General features: G+C 39.3%; 1 protein-coding gene across 10 annotated transcripts in view; it reads left to right on the top strand.

Moving 5' to 3' along the window:
• Positions 1-26,720, top strand: part of TENM4 (teneurin transmembrane protein 4) — a 762,970-nt gene that overhangs the window by 223,228 nt on the left and 513,022 nt on the right. For 7 of the 10 annotated variants that reach the window (XM_080374860.1, XM_080374858.1, XM_080374856.1 and 4 more), the window contains exon 2: positions 25,058-25,200. The exons of 2 other annotated variants lie outside the window; for them this stretch is intronic. The gene's annotated coding sequence lies outside the window, so the exon portion shown is untranslated. Of the gene's footprint in view, positions 1-11,740; positions 25,201-26,720 lie in introns of those variants that run through there. One more of the 10 variants, XM_080374859.1, reaches the window with a different exon arrangement.

Raw genomic sequence — 26,720 nt, 5'->3', positions numbered from 1 at the left:
AAGTTTCCTGAGGGCTCTGAGTGTTTGTTTATTTCCCAGAAAGCATTAGATAGTTAATTCCCCAGCATTTCTTGCTGGTCTTTTACATCAGCTTCTTTGATAAATCATTTGGGACATCACATAATCAAGTGTTGCCATAAAACCTTTATACAGATCTATAAACTAGATTACATTGTGTGGGAAATCATTAACCTCCTCTACCTGAATTGTGCTGTTTGTACTAAAAAGGCGCAGATAAGCATTGGTACAGTACAGTACTTTCACATTTATCCTCTGGCTCAAGAGTTAAATCTACTCAACAGCATTATCAGACACAACATCTGGAAAGAAACACCTGGTGATTCTAAATTCCCTGCTGATTTTGCTGATGGTGGTGGCGGTGGTGGTGGGTTTTTAATCTGAATTTTCTCTGCCAATCCCTTCTCTTTTGTCTGTGACAATGGTAGAGTTGTTCTGAATAATTAAAAGATGGTGCATTACTGCTTGGCAACTACTTTAACATTTCCAGTCCATCCTGCACTGGCATAGTCAGGGCATGTATTGAATAATTTTTTGCTCTGCAGTATATGTTAATGTTCATCTCACTGATGGGAACATTAAGACTATCTCCAACATGTAAATTTAACAGTGTCTGGGAACAGTCCCAGGCACTAGAATACAGTCATCTCTTCTGCTGCACTGTTAGAAGCATCTGTGACATGGCATTTGCCTGCATCAATTAGTGCTCTCCCAGAGAATTCCCAAATCTGGATCAGGAACTGGAAAAAACCCCAAAGATCATTCCCACCAGGTGTTTTTACATATCTGTGTGGTTTTGGAGGCTAAGAGAGGTCCCTAGCTTAGGCAGACTGCTCCATGCCAGTTGGCCTTTGCTCGTGAACGGTTTTTGTGCATTTAAATTACCCCTGTAGTGTAACCTAATTTAGCAGACCCCTGTGAGAAAGCATCCTTGGGGCCAGTCCTCATGGCTGTGATAAACAAAGTTCAGATGTCACCCTTCTCCACCAGCATAGACAGGGCAAAACCTTGGGCATACCTTCTCAGCCTCATAGCAGAGATCAGTACTGAGCCAGTGAACAAATAGGGGTTAGGTTCAGCACTCTTTTATACCTGGTTTACAGCATTGTTTCTGGTGAAATTCTTTCTAATCTGTTCCACTTAATTTATTTGATAAATGTCTCCAATCTGAGGTTTTGCACTGTTATTGATAACTAACAATTTCCCCATCATACCAATGCAAAAGTTTGACTGACGGAAAACTACAGTTACATGGGTGTTATAAATGTCTAGCACTCACTTGGGAGAAAAAAATCCTTCCAACATAACATGAAGTTTGTTCAGAACATGGGCATGCCCTCTGCCTCTCACAACTGTGACTTCAGTAAATCAAATAACAGCAAAATAAAATCAGTTACACAGTAAAATCAATCAACCATCAAAACCACAAATCAAAGGAAGAACAAAAATGGAAAATTCTCCCTTCTAAAACCTAAGAATTATTGCCAAAGAGAGAAGCCATTGCACCATCATGAAGTCCCAGAACTTTTCTATCACTCTTGGTTTCTCATGTAATATTATGTGGTTTGGGGGTTTGTTTGTTGTTTGGTGTTTGTTTTTTTTTTTTAAGATGCTGTGATGATGGAGAATATTATAATGTCTTAAAGAAAGACAGATTATTGCTATGTTGAATCAAGCCGTTAATATTTATGTTCTTCATGAATAATTTCATGTACTCTTTTGAAAACTTCGCAAACATTCACCACCCTGTGGAAGAAACAGATGTTTTCCCCATTTAATAGGCAGGGAAATGGGGAGAAAGAATATATGCCTTGATCTTTGTCGCAAGATTAGAGTGGAAGGGGCTGTCTTCCAGTTCTGCGTGCTAAAAGACATTGGTTGAGCTTCCTGACAGACAAAATAATAAGTGTGTAGCACAGCACCCTTTTGATGTCAGATCTACATAGAAATACTGGCCCATATAAAGTGAAACATTGTTTTGTTTATATAATAAAATATTTCACAGGTATGACATATTGGTAAGTGCAGAGCAAGACTGGCAATTTATATCCACATGTGGAATATAAAGATAGGATTGTACATTCATAACTGCAAACAACTGCTGCTGGAATTGTGTTTCCAAGCAGATTGGTTGTTTATCCCTGCTCCTGTGCAACTTGCATCGGGAAAACATCATTCTTTTTCCTGTAGGTTCTCCTGTAGCCAGTCCCTGCCCAGCACCTAATATTGAAAACTCTTAAACTACTAAATCTCATTTTTCCATATTTATTTTAATAGAGATCTGAAATTTAAATAAAAATATGTCAACTCTTCATTTGATTTATGATTTTTTTAATAAAAAAGGAAGAGAGAAAACTCAGTTGTCCGCTTCACAAATAATTCTTGGGCCCCTGTTGAGAAAATGTCATTGGCACTGCAATCTGCTCCTGTAGATCATAGGGCTTTGGCTGAACTGGGAAATGATTAATCTGAACATTCACTTCATTTTTACTCCCAAGTATTTTCATTTTTAAAAAAGTGGGATATTTTGTGTCTGTTAGGCTGATTTCATGATTATGTCATGAAGTAGACCAGCTAAGGAGACTAAACATTTATAGGAGAAGGTTTCATAAGTGAAGCGATTGAAATCTTCAAGGAAATCCTGTCTTACAAGGGGAAGAATCAGGATTGATAATGTCTAATTTTTGGCTTCTAACTGTGACAATGATATCAAAATTTCAGTTTTTCTAGATGGTCTTTTTAGCCCGTGGACAGAAGCACCTTCATCTGGCAGTGGGCTATTTCCATTCCCCAAAAGGATTATGGTTTTAATTTAGCAGCTCAGTTAAGTGTTTAAGTTCAGGGTGAGAAGAATCTGTCCCCCAGAATCCTCCAATGCCAGGCTCTGTTGAGGATGTTGAGCTATTCACTTTGGTAAATCATGTGGAACCACCTGGAAAGGTCTTCAAATGTGCAGGCAGCCTCCGGAGAATGTTAACCTCATCCCTGGGCTGGAAGAGTTCCACAGCCTGTGAGTTTACTATGATTTTCCTTCTCAGCTGATGTAGACTGTGCAGGCTGGAACATTTTCAGGGGATGGAAGAGGATGTTTGTGTACCAACAAATGTGTGAATCTTCTTTTCTCTAGTGGGTCATAAAGTGTTACGGGGACTATTCCCACCTGGAAGCTGCACTGACATTGCCACTAGGGTTCTGGCACCACTCTGTTCCTGGGATTTTTTAATGCAAATTTGTCCCCTCACACTTGACTAGAATAGGCTATTCCTCATTCTGCCCAAAGTACCAGTTTTCCCAGTAATGATGCTTTCACCGTTACATCCTTTTCACACATAGGCGTTTGCTGCTCAGGGAGCACAGGAAGGAATGATTGAAAACTCATCATGCTACCATTCATCCAGTCTTTCAAATGTGACTGTGTTCTTCACAAGACATAATGCTCTTGCCTTTTTCAGTCTTTCTCTTGTGTGCTGAATTGTTAGCAGGGTAAACAGTCACCTTTCTTTGTAAATAAGTAGTGATCAGACCTAGGTCCAGTCACATACCGGTAAATCTCTGAATAGTACTGGAATAAACCAGCTGCACAAATGTGAGAAGCTCATGCAATTTCTTCTGGTTAGGATTCACATTGAGGTTGTTTACTCATCCTTAAACACAAACAGGGAAGGTCTATTATTTGATCAGACCTGACTCTCAAACAGAGATCTCATTATAGTGGCTTTCAACAGCACAGTCATGTTTTCAAGCTTTGAGAGGTGCAGCAGCTCTTCATTATTACCAAAATGGAAAAAAAGAAAAGGAAAAAAAAAAGGGGGTGGGGTGGGGGTGTGTGTGTGCTTATTCCTTTAATGACCATTGAGAGACCAGTCTCCCTTTCTTTGTCATGCCTGGTCAAAGACTCTGAGATGTCAAAGATGTCAAAGACTTTGAGATGCCTCATATCCCACCATGCTCTGGGGATCAGTAGGTGGTTTCAGATGCTTGGGCTGAGACCCATTTTTTATGAAAATAAGTACCAGAATTCTCATCAGAATTAACGAGAAGGGAGGGCACCTGGCACCTTAGCTAGCACAGAGAAGCCTACTGTCACAACCACCACCAATGCTTCCTTGGTACTACCTTGATTTTGTAATCAGTTATTCATAAATCCCCACCCCAAAGCCAAAAACTTCCTTTCTTTTCCACCTTTTCCTCCATTCCTAGTTCACCTTTGCGGATGAGATTGGGGTCCTTGGAAAAAAAAATCTCGTTTGAATTCAGAAACTGACTTTTAAGAGTAATTCAGTGCATCTAGTGAGACAACATCTGATCTGTCCAATCTCTAATCGATTTAATAGGGGCAAGGGCACAGGCAGGCAGGACTTAGGAATTTTCTTCTTATTTCCATGGAGCCCTTCTGGGTATTTCACAAAGCTGCTAAAGTTCACGTTCTAGGACAAGGTAAAATGTCTTTGAGGCATCGAGTAGCACACATTTAATGAAGATAGAAAGCCAATCACTTAACATCAGATGAGGAACAGCAATTTCCTTCAGTCTGGCACTTTGTGTATTGAACAAAATTGCATGAGAGCTTTGAGCACTAGGAGAGCTGTCAAGCGGCCGTTTGTCTGGGAGCTGGAGCAGTCCCCTTGGAAACAGCTTAAACCCTTTAAATGAAAGCATTACAAAATGTACATCTGTGTGTAATATATTGTCCATAGCCTCAACTGTCAAGGGCCAGGCAACACAATGTTTATATATATTTTTTCCTGATAGCCATTTTCATGCTTTCACATGTAAACAGAACCACCTTTAAGATTGCAGAGTACTTGGCTACTCAATAAGCAAGCATCGTACAAAACGTGTGCCCTTAAAACTGGTTCAGCTGGGTTATTTGACCTTTTAACAGTTACCTTAAAATTTGTGATATTCCCTGGGCCTCTCTATTGCAAATACATAGATATTTCTTGTTAAATTAGGCAAAATGAGAAATGTGACAGTCACCCTCTGTACATTATGGTAATAATTCGTTGTTTTTTGGGGGAGGGGACCTGTTAACAGCCATACTTGTTGACATATGTCATCATCTGCATATAACACTGGTCCAAATTCAGAAGTCTGTGTCATACCATCATAAGTGACTTGTGAATGTGAACTCTGGGGAAACACTTTATTTGGTTTATTTTTTAATCTTCTTTATAAAGCAATGTATTTACTTTATTTGCTGTATTTTTTCTAGCAACTACAAAGAAGGATAGCAAAAAAGGCAGAAAAAAGAATACAGAGACCATACATATTGTAAAATAAATTCCCCTGGAACACACTTGGTCTCATAGTGCTGTAAATGCAGGGCAGATCTTCTGAAATCAGCTGTTTTAACAAGTAAAACTGCTTTAAGTGAATCAAGTCTGGCTTGCTGGTTTTTTTTTAGTCACCCCTCTCTCTCTCTGAGATTTCCTTGATCCTCTCCCTGCTCATCTTCTCCTCCAAAGCCTGCTTGCAACTTGCGCTCCCAGCAGCCACTTTCTTTAATGAAAGGTAATGCTGAGCACTGAGCAGATTCCACTTCAGCTCTGATGCCAGGAAGTGGGTTTAAAGTATCTGACAGAGCTGCAAACTACAGCTGATTGGGCATTTTGGCAGTTTAAGACTATTGCTTATCTTTGGCATGTCACTTTTTTCCCCCTCGCTACTCCCATCTATTGCTTTTAGTCCCCACAGTACGCCTTGTCCTTGACCTTGTCACCAGCTTCCCCTAGATGTATTCAGTAACAGATACTCTTGGTCTTCAGTACTAAGACCCTCGCCATGCCCTCCTCAGAATCCATCCCATCAAGCAGATATTTGACCAAGGGATGATAAATCTGTGCAACAAGGTCACAAGATCAACAAGTCATCACAAGGTCCTTCTAGATGGCTTTTGTGCAAGGACTGCAGCAGTCGGTCCACCCAGGAGCATGGCATTGACGACTCCTTTGCATATATTTACAAATGAGAAAACTGACAGCTGATCAGGCAGCTTGGTGAAGAGCATACAGTGGAGATCTCATCTTGGAGATCTCATCTTCCGTTACAAGCATGAGGACATATTTTGTATTGATTTACATTGAACTTGATGTGAAATCGTCAAGGAAAAATGTTTCTTAAAGAAAATCCCTTTTCATCTCTTTCCTTAGAATAACTGTAGGAACTGCATGGAGGGGCTACAGAGTTGTGCTCTTTATCATGAAATTCTGATTGCTTATTGGCACTAAAAAGCCAACCCTTCTCCCATTCTCCAGCAGGGCTTTCCTATGGTGATGCTTTCCCAGACTGATGCTGAATTTGGGAGAAAATACAATGAGAATTGGTCCAGTAGCTCACAGAGGAACAGGAGAGCTGTGCTGCCTTTTGCTCAAGTTTTTGTGATGATAGATGGGATTATGGTTGCTGTTTTGAAGATATTATTCATGCCATGACAGTGATCCATTGGGATCAAAATAAATCCACAGCAGCAAAATAAACAAGCATAAAACAGGCCTACTGTAAACAAGTGTGGGAGATAATAGTAGTTTTATGACAACTGGGTAGACTTTAGAAGTTAGAAATTGGGAAAGCCTCCAACCCATGATTTAAAAGACAGCTACTGTATGGAGTAGGAGTTTATAGATCAGTAGAACAAGCTATCAATTTTCAATAAAATATTAGTAGTTTAATGAGATTTAACCTCCTGGGAAGTGTGGTGGACCAAGTTCAGAGGTGCACTTGGAAGAGAGTCCTGGCTCCAAGCCACACCTGGAAAGTATGGTTGTTTGCTGGGTAGAAAGGAACCACACTTTTTTTTTTTTTTTTTCATTCCCCTTATCCCTCAATTCCTTCTCTAGCCTTTAACCTTCAGTTACTCTGCTCTCCCTGCAAGAAGCCTGACCACTTGATCCAGTCTGTCCTAGGAAGATAACCCACCCTCCTGTCTTCTAGAGGGCACTGAATAGTATTCATGCTGCCAGTTCTGCAGACATGGTGGTTTTCTTCTCCTGCAGAAAGAGGGGACTATCAAAGCCACCAGAAGTAAAGAAGAAAACTTACTGTAGAACATCGATAAAATACAAGGGTTACAGAGTGAGCTGCTTCTTGCTAATTGTAGCCATCCAAAGGTTAGTTATCTAGCTGGTTTTGGATGTTTTAAACAACTACACGGAGAAATATCCTTTGAAAGCTATTAATCACAGCACCTCTTTCTCTAACTGGAGAGACCCTTGAGTCACAGTTTATTGAGGACTGGGATAATGTTTGACAGACTTAACTTCTGTTATGCTTGCCTGTTCATGCACTGCTGCTCTAGAAGTCCATGTTGGTCACTTGACTTGATGAATCACTGGTCCAACCTAGTACAGTCATTCCAAAGGGAATCATTTGGGCCTCCTGTATCATTAATAGAGGGAAAGAAAATAGTTTTGTGGAGGTGGTTCTCAATGCTCAATTGTAGAAGAAACACAATGACTAACAAAGCAGGAACACCTATCTCTGAGAAAGTTATGTCTATTACCAGCCATGTGTCATGAAAAAGAGCTGTTAAGTGGTGAGCTCTTCAGATGCTGGATGCTGGTAGGTGATGGAGGACTAGGGAAAATGATGAGGGATGACTTTCTGAGACTTGCGATCCTTTCACTTGTAGAGTGTAACGTCTTTTTAACATCAAGAGTTTCCCAGGGGTGTAAAACTCAAGAAAGTGATTGGGTTCTTTTAGATCCTGCCACAATTCAATGGGGGGAAAAAAAGATACAGAAGGTGGTGTAAGATGAAGAGTGTGAGTATTTCTAGAAAATACAGCATTTCTCTATTATTTACACTAAAGCAAATGACAATGAGATTGCACTGCAGCAATGACAAGCCCCACTTAAGAGTTAGACCTCACTTTGCGAGTTTTGAGACTGCAAGAGACTTGAGAGGAAAATGAAATTGCTGAGGTGAGCCAACCAAGGTTACAAAGAAAGTCAGTGACAGCTGGGTAAATGTCTCCGGACTCCTTGGCCATGCTTACAGCAGGAGACCATTGTGCTATCAAGTCAACAAAGACCGTGATTTATTCTTACCGTGCAGGAATATTTATTATTGAACAGCTGTTGTAAGTCCACCTAATCTATTTGAAAAAATCTGAAGGAAGGATATTCCCTGCCCATGGCAGGGGGGTTGGACTAGCTGATCTCTAAGGTCCATTCCAACCAAGATAATTTTATGATTCTATGATCTAGTTCTTCCCCGGGGAATGGTTTACAGCTGGATATGACTTGATTAACTGTCTATATTTCTTCCCTTTCTAATTTCACCCCATCACATCTAATTTTCCACCTTCAGCAACCCTAAATAATTCCTACACGAACTACTTACTATTCAGTAATTTAATAAGACAGTAAGTAAAGTGTGCCTTGATATACTAACCAAGACAGTAAATATTTAATATGATGCATTCTATGAGGAGCAAAGTAAAATTAAATGAAAAGTCAGATAAAATGAGCTTAAATGCAATAAATACCAGTTACAATTCAGTGCCGAGAAGTTACATGTGTATTTGTTTCCTCTCAGTTAGCAGTATTGGCAGCCTACTTTTTTGTGGTTTTGAAACAGCAACAGACACCCGCTTGCAAGTCTGCTTCATCGTGCCTGTTAAAATAATTACTGACATTATTGGCTTTATTGTTTGGCATCCGAGTTTATTTAATTTTTTTTCAGTTAGCTGCAGGAGGTCCAAAAATCTGTGTTGCTTGGTTAATTATTTCTTTTTCTTTCTTTCTTTTTTTTTTTCTTTTTTTTTTTCTTTCTTTCCTTTTTGGTTTGCCTGCAGAAAAAGAAAAGCCATGGCAAAATTGCAATAAATATTGAAAAATTACTCATTTTTATAAAGTGTGGAAAACATAAAGCAGATTTAATCCAATTTTATTTTTAACCTGCAAGGTGAAAACATTCAAACACAAGCAAAAATTATCCTTATGCTTTCATTACAACTTTGAATTGGATATAGCGTTCTTTATTTATTGTCCCATACTGTTATGTTCTCCTCACCAGATGCTGTGCTCAATCCGGAACCACCTATGTTTTGCCACCTTCTTTTGGGAAGATAAATAATTTTTGTCAAGGCATCATCTAAAAGCTAAGAAACCATTTCCAGGAAGAGGAATTTTCTTGTTAGTATATGAAGAAGCAATGCTAGTTAAGATCCAAATTAATCCAGCCTAAGGACTGTACAATCATGGCTTCAAAGCTTCCTAGAACAACTCATAAAGATTACTGCAGGCTTCTAGTTTTCAGTATTCAAGAATATTCTCTAATCTTGACTCTTCAAGACCAACTATATTTAGATTTTGTACCTGAGAGGAAAATATTGTCTACAGGTATATGCACTTTTTTACCAGAATCTACAAATCATGAGTAGCACTGAAACATCTCCAGTTTTTATGCTTTCTTCTGAAACATTCACTTGAAAACTATTGGCTTCTTATATCAGAAATTTAATCCAAATTGCCTTTTTCTGTGGGATAGCTCGTGTATCCCACTGATGCTGTTGGATGTTTCAGTCACATAAGGCCAGGTTGTAAACACATTCCCTAGCATGTATCCTTTCCATGGATCCAACCTGTGTCTTACTCCTGGGGGACATCATGACCTTTCTTGTGGTCTCCAGTGATGTTCACTCCTTGAGAAAAAGCCAAAGTCTGGAAAACACTTACCCCTTTAATAAAATTCTCATAAGGCTGACTGACTGCCCACACCACCCAAAGTACACCAGTAATGGAGGGATTCACTCTCACATGGAAAGTTTTGAACTATTAAAGTAGTTTCCTACAGAGCGGTCACTTCCCGTTGTTTCTAAGATACTATCAGTAATTCTACCACTAATTAATTCAAGGAGATGCTTTGACCTGCATCTGGATGCCTTGCTCTGGCATTAATATTGCTTTGCAGTTACAATTAAATACACAAAATGAACAAGACTGCTTTCACTTCATTCTATACCTTTCATTTTGAAGGTCTGTCTAGTACAGACTCATATCATATACTGGTCTAGATCAGGGTTTTTTTTTCAAACATGACAGGGTGTCTACAGGATTCTTCCAACCTTTCTGAGTGAGTGATGCTTTGAAAGGATATTTTCCCCCTGATTTTCCCTGGGTAAATACTTCCTCCTGAAATTATGTACTCATTGATAGATATTCAACTCCCGGCACTGTATACTGGTTTATAACAGTGCAATTATATGGACCATAACTAACACTTACTTTGGGGAGGTATGCACAGGAATAGAGTTTCATTTGCATCCATGTTGGAAATGCAAAGACAACTACGCAATAAAGCTTATCCCTGAAATCAATAGGAACGTAGTGGAAGAAGAGGAAACAAACTTGCTGAGTAAGGCGTTGTTTCTGCATAGTCATTGCTCATTTTAGCAGCAGATATTAACAAGTTACTTGTTGCTGTCACCACAACTTCTACAAAAACATTTCAGATGTTAAAAAGACATGTAGCTTACCTTGTAAACACACATTTTTCAGGCTACTGAGAAAACAAGATCCCACTGGCTTGTAGAGCTACTGAAGTTGTATTTGACTTCTTTTTAAAAGTATGGGTGGAAAATGGCAATAGCTAAGAGAAGAACCACATCTAGAACCAGAAAAAAAAACTTTAAAATGTTCCAACGAATTCCCTGGAGAATTAGGTAGAGGAGTGTAATTAAGGTTTCTGGTCTTTATGGAATGTTCCATGTTATTAAACAAACAATAAAATTCATCGTTATTTCTATAATAAAATTTAAAGATATTTCTCTTGTTGAAATAAACTTAATGTACAGTATCATGTGATGGGCAAGTATCTTCGTATTTGGCAGGTTTAATGGGATTCAGGGATTATGTCATGGCACTGTTCGAGAAGTCAGGTTGTAATAAAAATTTCACCTTCAACTCTTAAGTTTGTAATCTATTAATGTAGTTGAAAATTTGTAGAACTGTTTGGCTGCTGCAGTTATGGTTGTAGTAACCTATCTGAAGTTTTCTTAATGTAGTAATGCAAGAAACACTTGGAGACCGTTGTGTATAACATAGAGAGAAGTATGTCCTACATAACAGAGTTTTTAAGGCAGTAAATACATGAGAGGGTTGGTTTATTTATTTGTGTTGGTTCTTTTTTTCCCTTCATTACCACTCCTCACTGAAATCATGAATAGTTTTATGTGTTTGCAATGTCATTAAGATACAATTTGATAATAAATAGCAGAATAGTGGAATACTTTGGATTAAATTACAAAGGATGAAAGACATCTGTAGGCATCTGTTATAGGCCTTGAAATGAAAGAAAATATAAATTCTTTAGACTAGTTATCCAAAAGCTGGACACAGGGTATAGTATTTGTGTCATACTTTAACTGCCTAGACATCTGCTGGGTAAAACCCACCGTTACACATGGATCATTAAAAAAAATCCTAAGTTACCTATAGGAAAAACTTTACGACATGGAAAAAGGACAATTGAATCTAAAGAAGCTGTTACACTTTTACATTTCAGTAGTTAGAAAAAAGTGCAAGTGTAAATAATGAAGCTAGTCAAAGATGTCCACAATGGTCTACAGTTGTCTATAGCTGCTTACATATCTACAGCCAGGTCTACTGGGCTCTTTACATGGTCACTGAAAAGAAACAAATACTTCCAGGGTGTAGTTTGTCAAATTTGGGTTTGATGCTTATTTCAGGATGAGTCCAGTTGTAACCTGAACTCATCCATTTTTGTGTTCCATTGACTATAGGGGAGCTTAGACTGGTTCAGGTGTGGACTGTCTATAGTATAGATACCAAAACTTAGGTAGGATGGTTGCATTTTTCTTTCTGGCCATAATGCAAAGATACGGGATAGTTCCAGGGCACCTGTATATTCCATCACATTGATGAAAAAAAAAAAAAAAAAAAAAAAGAGTATTCTAGCAGTGAACAAGAATGTAGCACCTAGCAGAATCAGGGCAAGACATCATAGGATAAAAGGACTGAACTATGATCAATTCCTATCCAAATGTTAATAAGGGCTTTCCAACTTCTGCCTCAAAATAATAAGCTATGTTTAATTACGAGGAGAATGGGACATGTCAGAAATATGTGCTTCAAGTAACAAAATGAGATTTGACCTAGAAAAATGTAGGATAATAAATCTGAGAGTGAAATAATCTAAAGCACAGTTATTAAGTCAGACAAAGATACCTGGAAAGCAGAAATGTCAAAGGAGACCTTGGGGTTTTAGCAGACAGCAAATAATATATATGCATGCTGGAATGCTAGAAGATGACAAAAGGGGATGGTGTGATTTGGGTGTCTGCGTGCAGAGTCTTCATTCCTTTGTCCACAGGGAGGTGATTTTCTTGCTATACAGCAGTGATGAGATTGCACCTTGAATCTAGTGATGGATGTTGACAAATTGAAGGGAATTCCGAGAACAGCAGCAAAAATCATTATGGGGCTGAACAACCTGACTTGGTAGGAAAAAAAAAAGTCATGCACTCAGAGGATAAAGGGAAAAGAATGTTTCTGTTATCCCAAGGTGACAAAGACAGGCATGATGGGATTATGTTAAACAAAAGAAAATTTGAGCTGCAAAGCAGGAAGAAATTCCTGCTGCAGTGTAACTTAAAGAATTTTCTGAAGTATATGGTAGAAGACATTTACGCAATTAAAAACGGATGTCAGCATTGAAAAGTTAATCATAACTTAATTTGTTCTAAGTAACTTTTTAAATTAAACTTAAATGAAATTCAGTAAGCTATGTCTTCAGATTGTGCATTCTGCGCATTTGACAATGGCAGTATCCTGCAAGTGTCACTGGTTTATGGCTAGTTGCATTACACATATCATGATGACCTTGCATGAAGTTATTTTTCTGAACTACCCTGGGGAATAAACATTACCATTAACTCCTTGTGATGTTCTGCCACGTTCTACTGGTGGTTTAACACAGAAGTTTATGCATTGACTGCAGCCTGTTAGCTGATGCACTACACATATACACTTTCCTATTCAGCAGAATAGGTTAATATTTCTTCTGCCACTGCATAGGTTTTTCTCTGGTATGCACACTGTTGGAAGCCCAGCATCCCTGTTATTTTGTTGATGATGTAGTGGTGATACAGCCTTCCAAAAAAAAAGGTTTGGATATGCACTTTGTGAATACCAGAACTCATAACGTATGTCTTGTGACATCAAGATCAGGGTAGAAATGACTGATTTAGACTGCTTTCCTATATGGGTCTATCAGACCCCAGAAGTCTGTAAACAGTCAATAAGAAAAGTTTTTGGGATGCTTAAGTCAGATGTCTAAGGAAAGTGGTTTGAACAAGCTCCTCATGACACTGAATGAAACAGCATCATTTTGTAAAAATGGAAAGGAGGCAATGAGCTGTTTGCATCAAAATGAAAGGATAAACACTGCTTCTTGCACTGAGCTCAGATGCCTTTCTAATACATAATATATTTCTAATTGTGTGAGAATGTATAGCATACAGTATTTAAAGACTACTTGCTGAGAAGTTTCACTAAAAAAAGTAATTTATCCAATTAAGAGGAAAAAATTCTAAATCACTGAGTCACTTTTAAACCTCAAGTGGGATACTTCATCGAATGCTCCATAGTAAAGAAGAATATGCAGTGGCCAAGGTATGGATTAGTAAACCTTTTCCAGCCATAATTTCAATTATCTTCTGATGAGACTTTTTAACTATGTTCCATTCACGTTGGACTCCCTTCACAGCTAGAGTGTACGGCCACTAATACAGGAATCCCATTTCTTCTGCTATTTAGCTATGAAAAATTAATGGCAATTAACTTATAACAACTTGACAGGAAATAGAACCTTAATGCTATTAGAACCTTAAACTATGGAAGCTCCATTTGCTTTTTTATCTCATAATCTGTTAATCTGCTTTAATATTTGTGGGTAATGATAGTTACACTAATTTATCATTATTTTCACCGCCTCCCTCCTTCCCCCTCCTTCCACTTGTTAACCGAATCTCTTGCTTAAAGAATAAACAAACTCATCTCTATAGGCATTTCCCAAGGGTGTGTTTGACAGGATCATCAGGTGACGCCTGATGCCAAACATTTTAGGTGTAAGGACCTCAGGAATTTCTTTACCCCGCTGTCATATGCAGGGTTGGGATCAGATGTGATGTGGATGGGAAGGAGGCAAAGGATTGAGGACCTGCTCCATGATTGCTCTGGAGTCACCCGAGCAATAACTAGGGCTGCACTGGGCAACAGTAGCTGTAAATGTAAAACACTTACCAATCTCCTATGCCTCATAGTAAATCTGCTCCTTTATAAAGAGATCTTACAGAGAAAGAACTTTGTCAGCTTCATCAAGTTATATCAGTTTACACGTAAATCTGGTCTACAGTTTCCGGTGTACTGTCTGTAATACCAGGAGGATTTACTGTAAAAGGGTGTCTCTCACATTCACTAGCTTATATTTTAACTGATTTTTTTATTATTATTATTATTTTACTTATCCTAAGAGAGGCAACAAGAGCCTGTGCACAGAATGTGCAACGTGGCTGTGCAACCAAGATGACTAGGACAAACTTAGTGAACCTCTTTCATTAGTTGCAAAGGTCATATGCCATTGACTTCTGTGGCACCGCACCAACCTAATTCAAAGCATAATTTGTTCCATTAAAGTTGGGCTTGATCTCCTGTTGCAGTTGTTCTGGCTTTTAAAACATTTAGTACTGTGAAATGAGTGTAAAAGTTTTGCTAGGGTGAATGATTGTGATTTAAGATTATTTGTGCATTTACTTTCTGGTTCATAAATGACCATTCAAGGAAGGCAACAGATGAACTGCTCTTTAATTTCATTCACTTGATCATTGCTTAATTCCATGCCATGTTAATTTCTAAAGGAACCTTCTTACACCCCACATGTCTGAAAATATTTAAGTTAAAAAATGTTTCCCCCGTTTTACAATTTGAAGGTATTTGAATCTGCATCTCGGATCGTTATGCTCCCTCTGGATACCAGTTAGGTTTAGCTCAGAAGTTACGTTTCACCCGTAAGTCGAACACCTTCAGGTGGAATACAGGAGCAACATGGCTTGTCATAGGTTTGGCCCAGTTTATCTAATTTTAGATAACTATATCTAAACTTATCTCCCATGATTTGTTCTACAATAAGTGGGAGGATAATTCTTTAACCTACAGATGGCCAGTTCATACTGATGGGACAAATTCATCTAACAGGAAGAGGGGCAGTTGGGTGCTCTGGACTTCTGTCTCCCAGGGCATCTCTCTGCTCCCTGTCTCTTCACTGTAGACCTGCAGGAATGCCAGCACCTTGTACACTTATATTCAAATGCAATATGGGATTTCCTAACATTAATTGAAAAGCTAATTCATATATATATATATATGAAAAAAATATATATTAAGGCAGTAATTTATCCAAATTGTCTTTGCTAGTCACTGCTGAAGACCTGTAAGGCTTTAAGGCATGCTAAATAATCTAAAAATATATCTAGTAACAGTGAGTTCAAAACACTTTGTTGATATCCAGTGCCAGAACAGCAGTGCTTCCTGTTATAGCCAGACATGGACAGATTGGATTCTTGTAGCTGAACAAGTACCATGTGGTTTGGCCCCCCTGTTTAAGAGGTAGACCAACTCCTTTTTTTGTTGTTGTTGTCGCTGCTACATTAACCTCCAGGAGGTTTTGTTTTGTTGCTGGCCTGTTCCCCAGATGACTGTTTTGAAGTGGAAGGGGAGGTAAATCTGACACGAAAGCAATAATTCATAAAGAAAATGACAGCTATAATGAAATGCTGCAGTTGTGGAAAGGTTTCCCCAGCAGAAATGTGCAGCCCAGCTCACCTGCTGGAAGTTCATTGACTTAAATGTGTCTTCTCCAGACCTATTTTGGCCCAATGCATCTTCTTAAGCATAAGGCAAATTTGCCCTTTCACAGCTCTCACTCATTGGTAAAGTCGACCCAAATCTTAATACTTATGTGAATCAAATCATAATAATTTACTGCCCAAGTGCTGTTGTATGAACATGCTGCCTGATGAGTTGCATTCTGTATGGCAAGACGCAGTGGCCTTCAAAAGAAAAACATGTGTGTGAATTGCTTGTTTGCATGAGCTGATCTTTTGGCAAAGTTGCAGAGAAATGAGAAGAGCACCACCTTAACAAGGACCAAGGACTTAAAAAAACCCTTGCCTTTCCCTTTCAGGCCATTTATTCTAAAGAAAGAAGTAGAGGGCCATAATTCTTCCATGAAACCAAGTAACAACCTTTTAATAAGCATCATTAAGTCTTTAGATTGAAATAAGAGGCTATCTACCCTTTTATCCCATATTATATTGCCCAAATTCCTCTTTGCCATCCTCACTGTGGTTAGATGAAAGCCCCCTGTTTTCATATTGATCACTAAAAGCACTTTCCCCTTGTACCAGTTCACTGCATCACTTCTAAATGCAGTTCATCTGATCTCTCCTACTTTGGCTGCTGCTCATTCAAGGCTACAAAACCTGTAGTTACAGGCAGGTCCTGGAACCCAAATGATCATGTTTCTTACCTCATTCCAGGGGATAACATTAGGATCTTTGTTTAGGTGGGATTCAGAGTAAAAATAGAGCTCACTTTGCTTTCCCACGCATACCCACACACGTGCCCACCCATGTATATATATATACACACGCCCCTCTTTCTCCACAAGGGTTATTTGAAGCCAGAACAGTAGACATTTGTGTGTGTTTCTGCCTATTTCTTTTCAGTAACACACTTTCCAAATGTTAGATGCTGGGGAAGTGTAACTGCGCTGAAATGTTACCCTAGGTACAACCTAAGCTCTTCAGAGCTGTGGATTGAGTGGTTCTCAGCATTTTTCTTTTTCCCTGGTGAAGAGGAAGTTGCTCTTTGACAAGGAAATTAAGCGACACAGGCAACAAAGTTATTGTTTTAGAGGTTATCAAGAACTTATTTGTAAAAAGGTCGCAGCCTGAGTTGCACTGTTTCCCTACAGTTGCATGCGTAGTTTGTGGCTGTAGATCTTATTTCCACTTGCAGTTCCTGTGGGCATGGAATTTTACCAGTGTGAGACAACTATTTTTCCTTCTTCTCTTTAAACCCTGCCAGACCAGCATGAAAAATCCATATTCTAGCTTGAAGGAAAACCATCCACGATGATAAGAACCAACATGCCAGATAGACTGGAAACTCAGACAAGCATTTTAGGGGACTGTTCCTGGACTAAAGTACAGTGACAAGCATAGACCCACACAGCAGGCTGCATTTTATGAATGCACATCAGCAGGATATCTGCTGTGATCAAAGCAAACTGCATGATGTAAACAAGCAAACAAACAAACAAACAAACAAACCCCAAAAGCAATGACCAAAATCCACTGAAAAAATTGTTTTTTAAATAATTCAACTTTTCCATAGTCCAGTTCTTACAAGTCTTAGGTAGTGCATGTCCCCACCTTGTTTACATTAATGTTCCCCACTTTAATGTTCTCCAGCTTCCTTTTATGCCGACACAGGCAGCACTTTCTCTCCTTTGTTCCTTGTGGGAAAACAAATTTCTGTATGTGTCTGATACCTTGGATTAGGTTGTCAGTAAATGAGAACGTTAACTCCTGGCCAGGCTTCACACTCCCTTCTCTTCCTGCAAGATTTAATTGATCAGTTTCATCATATGCAGCTTAACCTTATGCAAGAACGTGAAATGGCATATGGTTTCCATCCCAGAAAGATAATTGACCCCCAGGTGATTTCAGTCAAATGGGAAGAAAAAAAATATAGTGGGGTTGTTTTTTGAAGCGATGAGAAAAGGACGAAGGAGGGGAATGATTTCACCTCTGGTAGCTTTTTGAACTTTGAGCCCTGAAATCTCAGGCTTGATAAATGCACTCAATCCACTCATTATAGGAAAGCTGAAGTAGGTCTCAGGGTCTCCTGATCATGAAATCAATGCCCTAGGGCATCAGTGTGCACAACACTTCCTACACCAGCAAGCCCAGTTGCTTACTCAGCAAATAGCTGTCTTGATCTTGTTCTTGCTGGCCTGATCACAAAAACACTGTCCCTCTCAAATAATGTTTGCATTTAGAGAGATAATATTGCGGCTGGCTTCCCTTATCTGCTCTAGGGATACTAATTTCACAGTACTCCATTGGAACCTCAGTATAAACTGTTTTACTCGGGCTCCTTTTCCCCACTGGCAAACTTAACTATAAGCTAGTTTTTATGTTTGTTCCCTCTGCTTTGTGTTTTTATTTCTGTGACATTGCATCTGTGCTGTACCAGTGATGCATGATAGAAGAAGAGCTGTTACATTTGTACATCAAATCCTATATCCGTAGTCTGCCCTACACAGTCAAAAGATATTTGTAGGCTTTACATCTGATAAAGGTCATCTGAAATGCAGAGGTGCAGAAGAATCTTCTTGAGTCTGAAGACAGATTGTCTCCGATGATCTTTGCTACAGTTCATTTCTTTTGTAGAAAGAGGAGGCTCAACATATTCTGGACAGGTTCACCATTGCTTAACAAGAACTGTGAATCATGTCAATGCGTTGCAGTTGCAGCTGCAGCATGGGAGCAGGAGCAGGGGCAGGTACTGGAAAAGTTCACAGGAAAGAGGATTTAAGAAAATAAATTAACAGTATAGTGCGAAGACCTGTATCCTTCCTTCTCTGTCTTCCACCAACCTGAAGAAGGAAAGATGCAGAAAAAAAAAATAATTAACTAGTTCAGATGAGAGACAGAACTCCAAGTATGTCATGTGCCTACTAGAGGTAGAATGACATGATACATGAAGCTGTTGAGCAGGGAGCAGGACTGATGCAGACCTGCCAAGTCTAACACACTGAGCCCAGCTCCTCCCCAATGCTATCAGCCAGGGTTACATCTTGTGTGTTTATGCAGCACTGAATCATAAACAGCAGCATCTCCTATGGAATGGTCCCTGGCACCAAATGCTGTGGGGTGGCAGGTGATGTGGTCCTGCAGACCCATGATCAAAGGAGACTTGCTGGGTAGCATATCTCCTTCTCTTTGAGCTACCAATTCATTTGACGTGTTTTATCATTGCTCCCACTAGTTCTCTACAGCCTGTTCTGCTTCTTCTGGAAGGGACAATTTTGGAGAGGTCTGTCCTCTTGCTTTCAAAAAGTTAAGGAGCCAAGGCTGTAGATGCTGTCCTACACCAAGCAGTTGCCCTTAGGTCTCTTTGCAAGAGCATCCCACACTGATTTGCCAGATTTATTTCTGGCTTGGAGACTAAGTCCTTTTAAGTCAGTGAATCCTGGCAAACGTTTCAAGCACCTGCCTTGCTTCTGGCTGAATGCTGAGCAGCGCTACGGTTGGGCTGTTGCACAGTGTCTTTCAGGCTCTGAAATCTTGGAACAGTTGAGATGGTTCTCCAGTTCCATGGGATGCTCCTTTTGTCACCAACCATCTGCCAGTTCCTTTGGCTGCACAGGTACAAAGCCTGCCTGCCAGCCTGTCATAGTGTCAACACTGAAAATTCCCCAGTAGTGTGTTGTGTGCAAACAAAATGCTTCCTTCCAAGTATGGAGGAAATTTTCTAACATTCTGATAAAAAAGTTCCCAAGCCCTCTGGGGAGAAAACTAAATAAATAAATAAATAAATAAATAAATTGTTTTCTTGCCATTATAAAAAAAAAAATACAACCAAACAAACAGATGATAAAGAGAGGAAGGAAATATCATTTATGATAGGAGCAACACATAATTAGTCAACAAGCTATATGGAGGGGGGTTGGTAGCATCAAAATCTATGTGTGTCAAGTGCAGCCATGGTAGTAACACGTGACCATCAGGCAGAAATTGTGTGTCAGTGCAAAAATTCATTGGTGTTGGCAAAACAGACCTGACCCAGCTGGTCCTCTCAGTGTCACAGGAAATATTAGAGTATCACTTTTGAGCTCTTCCTCCAGTGAAATGGGTCACAACCATTTGTTGCCAACTGATATAAAAGCAGGTGAAAGACACACTTGAAAGAAATGTTTTGTTTCCACTACTTGCAATGTATGGTTGATACTCCAGTAAAATTAGCAGTATTTTACTTTCCCCGTCCTGAGATGGAAAGCCATTGGACTATATCCAATCCAAAGATGAGCAGAGCTGTTGGATTGTATCACTGCATCTGAACTAACCAAGGTGGCAAAGCTGACACACAAACCCATTACTCCAGTTTGCCTGGAATAATATACAATATTTGCATAGCAGCTAGCAGCTGTGCCTGACAGGGTCAAGTGGTTTCCATTTTGCAGACAAGTTCACTTAACTGCAGGGAATTCTGCAGGTTCAATATTAAGCAATGGCCACTTGTTCCTTTTTCACATGCCCAGTTGGAGAGTATGCAAGAAAATTGGCATCGAAGTCTCTCAAGACGGAATTCCTCTTGCCATGGTGTGGCAGCTGGCAACAGTGACCAATTATGAGTATTTTGGCTTTTGTGAGAGTACATGGAAAAGCCAGGCACAGAAACCTGGGAATCCATTGGAGTGGCTCCATCTTATGGACTCAGAACCATGGGGTATGACAAAGACTGGAAGGGACATGGAGATAATCTAGACCAACCCACCCTGCTCAAAGCAGGGTCAGCCACAACACCTCAGGGTTGTGTCCAGAATGTCACCAAGGTTGCACACTCCACCACCTCTCTGGGCAGCCTCTTCCAATGTTTGACCACTCTCCCCCAGTCCAGAAGCTTTACAGGACCTAAGAGTTTTAATTTCTCTGCTGTTGATGACCTGATACAGAAAATGGGTATGGGCAGAATAATAACCTTCATTCAGGAGATCAAAAATCTCTCATAACAAGGCTTGGTAACCTGTTGGTGCCTTAGTGAGTGAAGTATCCATAAATAATTGAGCTTTCTCAGCTGAAGCAGGGTGACCCTTGGCCTCAGCAATATTCATCTTATTTAATAAAGGATGTTCTGGTGGTACATTCAGGATCAAGAAGAGTTTTGTTAATGCTGGAAGACGGTACTGGTTTCATAGCCAATTAATGTGCCTGTTCCTAATAATGATAAATGGGTCTGTCGTCTGTTCATCTGGCATTGTGCCTCCAGCCTTACATAATCATTTGTGGTTATACCCAAGGGTTTTGATAGCTAACCTTTCAGCTTTTACAGGTCATCAGAATTCTTCAAGAAAGATGAATTTGGTAAATAGTAGTCTGTAGCAGAAAAACAGAGGTGAAAAGAAAAAAAGTATTCAGGCAGTGATAAGTTCTCTAAAATGGGACAAAACCTGTCTGAGGACAAATCTTTTGGGTTCTGTTTCAATCAAAGTTCAGGGAGAGAAGAAAAGGAAAATGCATCTAAGGAATGCTGGTGGATCCAGGCTGGTTTAGCCTTCATGGGTTAATAGCTCATATGAAACTGATGTTTTCAGTGGTTCTGAAATTGCAGGAAGTGGTCTGAGGCCGAGAGGGAGTGATGACTCAAAGAGACATAATTTCTAGGGGGGAACTGAGGTCCTGCAGTTGTGCTTTGGAGGAAACACAAGCCACAGAATGAAATTTCCCGCAGTTTCAAGGTTAGCAGAGAAGCTGGCGGCAGGAGGAGAGAAATCTGAGGAGGGAGGCAGAAAATATGAAACGATCTCTGTGTGCTTGTGTGCATGCAATGTTGTGCCACATAGCCAACGCACTTTGTCCTTTAGCCAGGAATCTGAGCTGAAAACCCCTTTTGCAAGGTCCTTGCAAGACACATAGAAGCTCTCTGATTCAGGGTAATACATGTTAACCAACAATATAATGTTAAATCAATGTGGAGGCATTGAGATCTGGGCTTTGAAATGTTTTAATGGTTACCGTGCTCAGTTAGATGGCAGACAGGCAGAGGGGAGAGGTAGGGAGAAGCTTTGATCATCATGACGTTTCACCAGATCAGAAGACAGAGATGGCCATGCTCAGCTTGCACCACTCTTATTGCTACTTCTGATGGTTTTCTATCAATACGCTCACATCTGAGAATTATGGACCAGCTGTTCACAAAGACAAAGGCACACCATTACAAATCAATCCCACCGAATTGGCAGGGTCACAAAAGTTAGCTCTAGCCTAAATTTAATATGCAAATCTCCCTGGAGTCAGTGGAGAGAGGCACCTCTGGAGGGCAATTCAGAGCAGGAATATGACTGCAAGGGCAGCATGACTGTTCTCCCTTTGCCAAGAGTCAATGGGATCAATTCGTAGCTGAGCAGAGCTGACTTACACTGGCTAAGGAGCAGTCCCAGTATCAATAAAACTACCACAGTGTGTTCTCTGTATCACAGAACGGCCATATGTCTCCACTTATGGGGACTGGGCATGGGGGCTGTGGGGGGAATTGCCTTCCTGGGCAGGTCAATGTAAGAAAAAGCGAGCAGCTTTGCAGCCCTTAATCTCCCTAAAGCCTACAGACACAGCCCTCCAATGTTTTACTCTGTGCTATGCTTCATTATGGAGTCTTTAAACACCTAAGATAAAGATAGAAAAAGTAATTTAAAAAGAAAACACAACTTTGGCTCCTTTAGTCAGAGTTTTGGATAAGAAGTAAGGTTCTTCTTGGGTTAAACTTAATAGATTTTTCTAATTTTGTTTATATAGTATTACAAAGCCCAAGTGCTATGGAGCAGGCACCCAGAATTAACACCCAACACTAGTATATTTAACAACTCATGATAAATAAAGGTATTTAGAATTGTGAGTTTTAAACGTTATAATATTTTTGTTCTTTTTATTTCTCTTCCAACCACAGAACTCCCATTTCCAATTTAGTAACAATATCTGAGTCCTGCTTTTATTTTTAATAGTAATCTTATTTACTCGCAGTACTCCAGGAACTGCAGCTTCAAGAAGAAAACATAAATGAATGTTTAGCGTATATAAAAACACCTCATTTAATACCTTAGGTTTGGGGTTGGTTTTTTTGGTTTGTTTGTTTGTGTGTTTGGGTTTTTTATCATCAAGAGGTATCCAGTAGCAATTTTCTTTATTTTGATTATGTCTGGAATATACCACTCATTTTAAACAAAACACATAGTTATTTAGCATGCAGGTTTTAGCTCAGGGATTCGAAGCAGTCTAGTGGGCTAAGACACACACTCTGTATTTCCATTCATCTGCTTATAGAAGTTTGTCAGGACTGGCCAGATACCTTTGAATAATCTCAACTTTCCTTTGTGTTGTGATTTTTCTTTTCCTTATTGAATTAATATTATAAATACATTAATGGAGCTGTTGGTGGAGAGAAGATAAGCCATTTCTGACAGTTCCTTTGCTGCTGTAAATCAGGATAATGCCACTTACATCAGCGAAGCTACTATTTACTCCAGCTGAACATCTCCTCCTTCAATTCTAATATTAACTCAGTTAAAAATAGGAGATTTATATTTAAACCTCTGCTTCCTGAAGTGACGGTAGGTGGGCCAACTTGTAACATGAGCAACATTTGCAGCATTATCGCTACTGGATTCCATTTATGTTAGCTTCTAACAATCAAAACATAATGGCTTTTTTGAATTGCCATTGCTTTAATTTTTACCAAAAAAAAAAAAGCAATATTAGTTAAATAACAACAACAAAAAAGTGAGCCTTGATACAACAGGCATGCATGTGCACAAACAGCATACGACGTGAAAGTGTTGGCATCTCGGTATGCCGCCCAGTCCCTATGAGCGGTACATGTGGAATGGGGTGGTGTGCTGGTATTATATATGGGGAGTAAGAATAGTGAGGTGGGGGGATCTCAGCGTCCTGTTATCAATGTCTGACTTGCGATTTTGTGCATGGTTTAGTTTTATAATAAACTTAGAACCGTTTGAGATGCTGTTTAGGAGATTGGCAGAGAAGATGCAGGATCTGCAGGAATCCTTTGTCTTTCTGGATGGCAGCTGAAGGACAATCAGAATAATTAGGACATCTCTAGTGGCACTGGACAGTTTTGTGTTGCCAGCTGAGCTAGGCTGTGTCTTACATCTGCAGCCACAATTTTTCAAGTTATTTTTTGATAACACTGAGGGGCATGCTAATTGTGACCTATCAGAAGCTGTTGGCCTTTAGCAAGATCATATACTGGCTCAATTTCACTGCTGTGCCACATATGACACCTGTGAGTGTTGTCACTAAAGTGAGTGACATTATCAAATATGCTTCACAGTAAACTTATATATAGATATAAGTGCCTACAAAATTAAGAGTTGTGGTCAACTCTCCGTTATATATTGAGCTGCTGAAAAAATGCTCATGACATTAACCAATTAAATTTAAAGTGTCTGAGAAATATGGACCATGAGACTGAGACAGTAGTTTTTTAATACGTTGAAACAATTGGCCGTATCCAGGTGTCAGACACAGAAGTCTCTCATCTAAATTCTTTAAAAAGACCAATACAAGTTTGTAAAAGCCACAATATTTTAATGATATCTTAAAATAATGAAATGCTTTATTACCAGCTCTAAGCATGAAATCTAGAAAAGAAGAAAACTTACTCCTGTTAGAAGGTTTGCCCCGTGAAAAACATATTTTCTCTTTCTCCAGATTTAAATATGTGTTCATGCTAACTTAAGTCCAATGTTACTCCACTCAGCTTGAAGCACATCACATTTGGTGCGCAGTTGCTTCTTATCCCTGAGCACTGTGGAGGTCCCCTTGGATGGTGGCACAACCTCTATATCTTGGGTAGAGATGAGCCTGCAACGTGCCATAACTCTTGTTCTAGTTACTCAGGTTCCTGGGGAAATCAAAGCATGGGAAGGCAGCTTGGGCACGGCTGTCCTGTAGGTATGAAAGACGATATCCACTTCTCTGTATCAATACAGAAATAAAGACAGATACTAGTTGCTGTCTGATGAGATGGTAGCCTGGGGAGAACATGCTTCTGATGTAGGTACTTCAGCTGAAGCACTCACAGTTAGGAGGAATCTGGGTCTTTGAACATGTGATGGATCCGACATGGAGGATCCTGACAGCTGCCATGCAGACAACCTTTACAAACCCATGCCAGTCTTTTCTGACACCCAACACCTGGCTCCTTTTCTGTAGTGAGAATGGCTGGACCGTGGCAGTGGCGCACTGATTTTTGTGGATGGTGAACACAAAAAGGGGATTAAGAAGAGACCACCTGAGTTATTCTGACACATGACTTGAGTGCTTTCTATTCTTAGACAGATGAGGATCTGAAATATGTAAGTACATTACTATTGTTCTTTAGATTTATTTGTAAAAATGAGAGAAAGAAAACTATCTATCTATCTTGGGTGTGGGATTTATACGTTTATAATTTCCTTTCAATGTGTGTTTACACTTAAGTGGAATTGATAAATCAAGCTACTCCTTGTGATATTTTAAAACATCTTTAATTGTCTCTTGATTCTATCCTTGCTTTTCTTTAAAGAAATGAAAAGAGCAAACCCATGAAATTATATTTGCAGTGCCATTTTAAATTTATTGTCTAATAAATAGTGATCACCTGGAAGATCCATTTTTTTCTGTATTAACAAGAGATTTAACCAAAGTGATTGAATCAAGACAATAAATGATCCCAGGTTCCTGAAGCTTGAATAAATGACATTTTCAATGTTAATGTGCTGTTCTGGAAGTTCATTTCAAGCATAAGAAATATCCTAAATATAATTTCATGGCAGCTCATATACTACTTAACGTAATTTATTCTTTACTACAGAGCCACAATTCTCTGTTTCACCAGCATCTCATGAAATACCTACCAACACGCACCTCTTTACCCTTCCACACTCCCAACACAAACAAAGATAACACCTTTTTCCCCAACACAAACAAACTGTATGATGACTTCCGAACTGACAACTTTATCTTGACTTCCACCAACACATTTGCTGAATGAATGTAACCACCACTGATTTTACAATATCATGTGGATCTACTACTTCTGATTCATCTAATAATGCTGCATAAGATACCTTTTAGAACTGTATTGTTGTTCATAAAACAGTATTAGTGCTTAAGAAATAATAAACAGACCTTGTCAGCCACAGAATGCTGTACCTCAGTTTTACAAATGAGTGCACATTCCAAAGTATTTCAAAGAGACCAAAAGAAAATCGATAGAAATTTGATATGTTCTTAAAGTCCTACATATACCAAAGCTTTAACTAGGCGTAGATAAAGGTTTAGAAGCACAGTTAAGTTTATTTCTACAACTCCAAGTCAGGAACTCCATGTTTCAAAGTACAGAAAGAAATCAACAAGAGCTGTAATTGTCTGACTTAAAAGGACAGAGCTAAGAGTCCTATAACATTTCTGGTTTTGAAATCCAGCACAGGAGAATGCTTTTACTGAGACAGGGTTCAAAGTATAGCTTCGTGTTTCAAGAATGTACTGATTCTCCTTTTGTTTTAAACAATAAGCCTATGCTTGTATTCTTCCCTCGGTCCAGGCTATAATTACATATTTCAGATTACTCTGTTTATACAGTAGTGAGGCTAGTCTGAATTCTTGCAGCTTTGGGCAAGTTCTTGAAAATACGCATTGTAACAATGACAGGCAGATTGTTCTTGATATGTCTTTATTAAAATAAAAGTATGTTAAGGAGTGTTTAGATTTCTGACTGTAGTTGAGTGATTTGGTAGAGAGTGGTATAGCAATAATGTCATTACATCAAGCCTCTTTTCTCTTTCTTTTGGGGATTCCCAGAGATATTTCAAGAAAAGAAACTATTGCCTAGGCA

The sequence above is a fragment of the Falco punctatus genome (assembly GCF_963210335.1).
Source record: "Falco punctatus genome assembly, chromosome: 2".
NCBI lineage: Eukaryota > Metazoa > Chordata > Aves > Falconiformes > Falconidae > Falco > Falco punctatus.
Note: the sequence above shows the minus strand (reverse complement) of the source record. Positions and strands in the feature narration are given on the sequence as shown.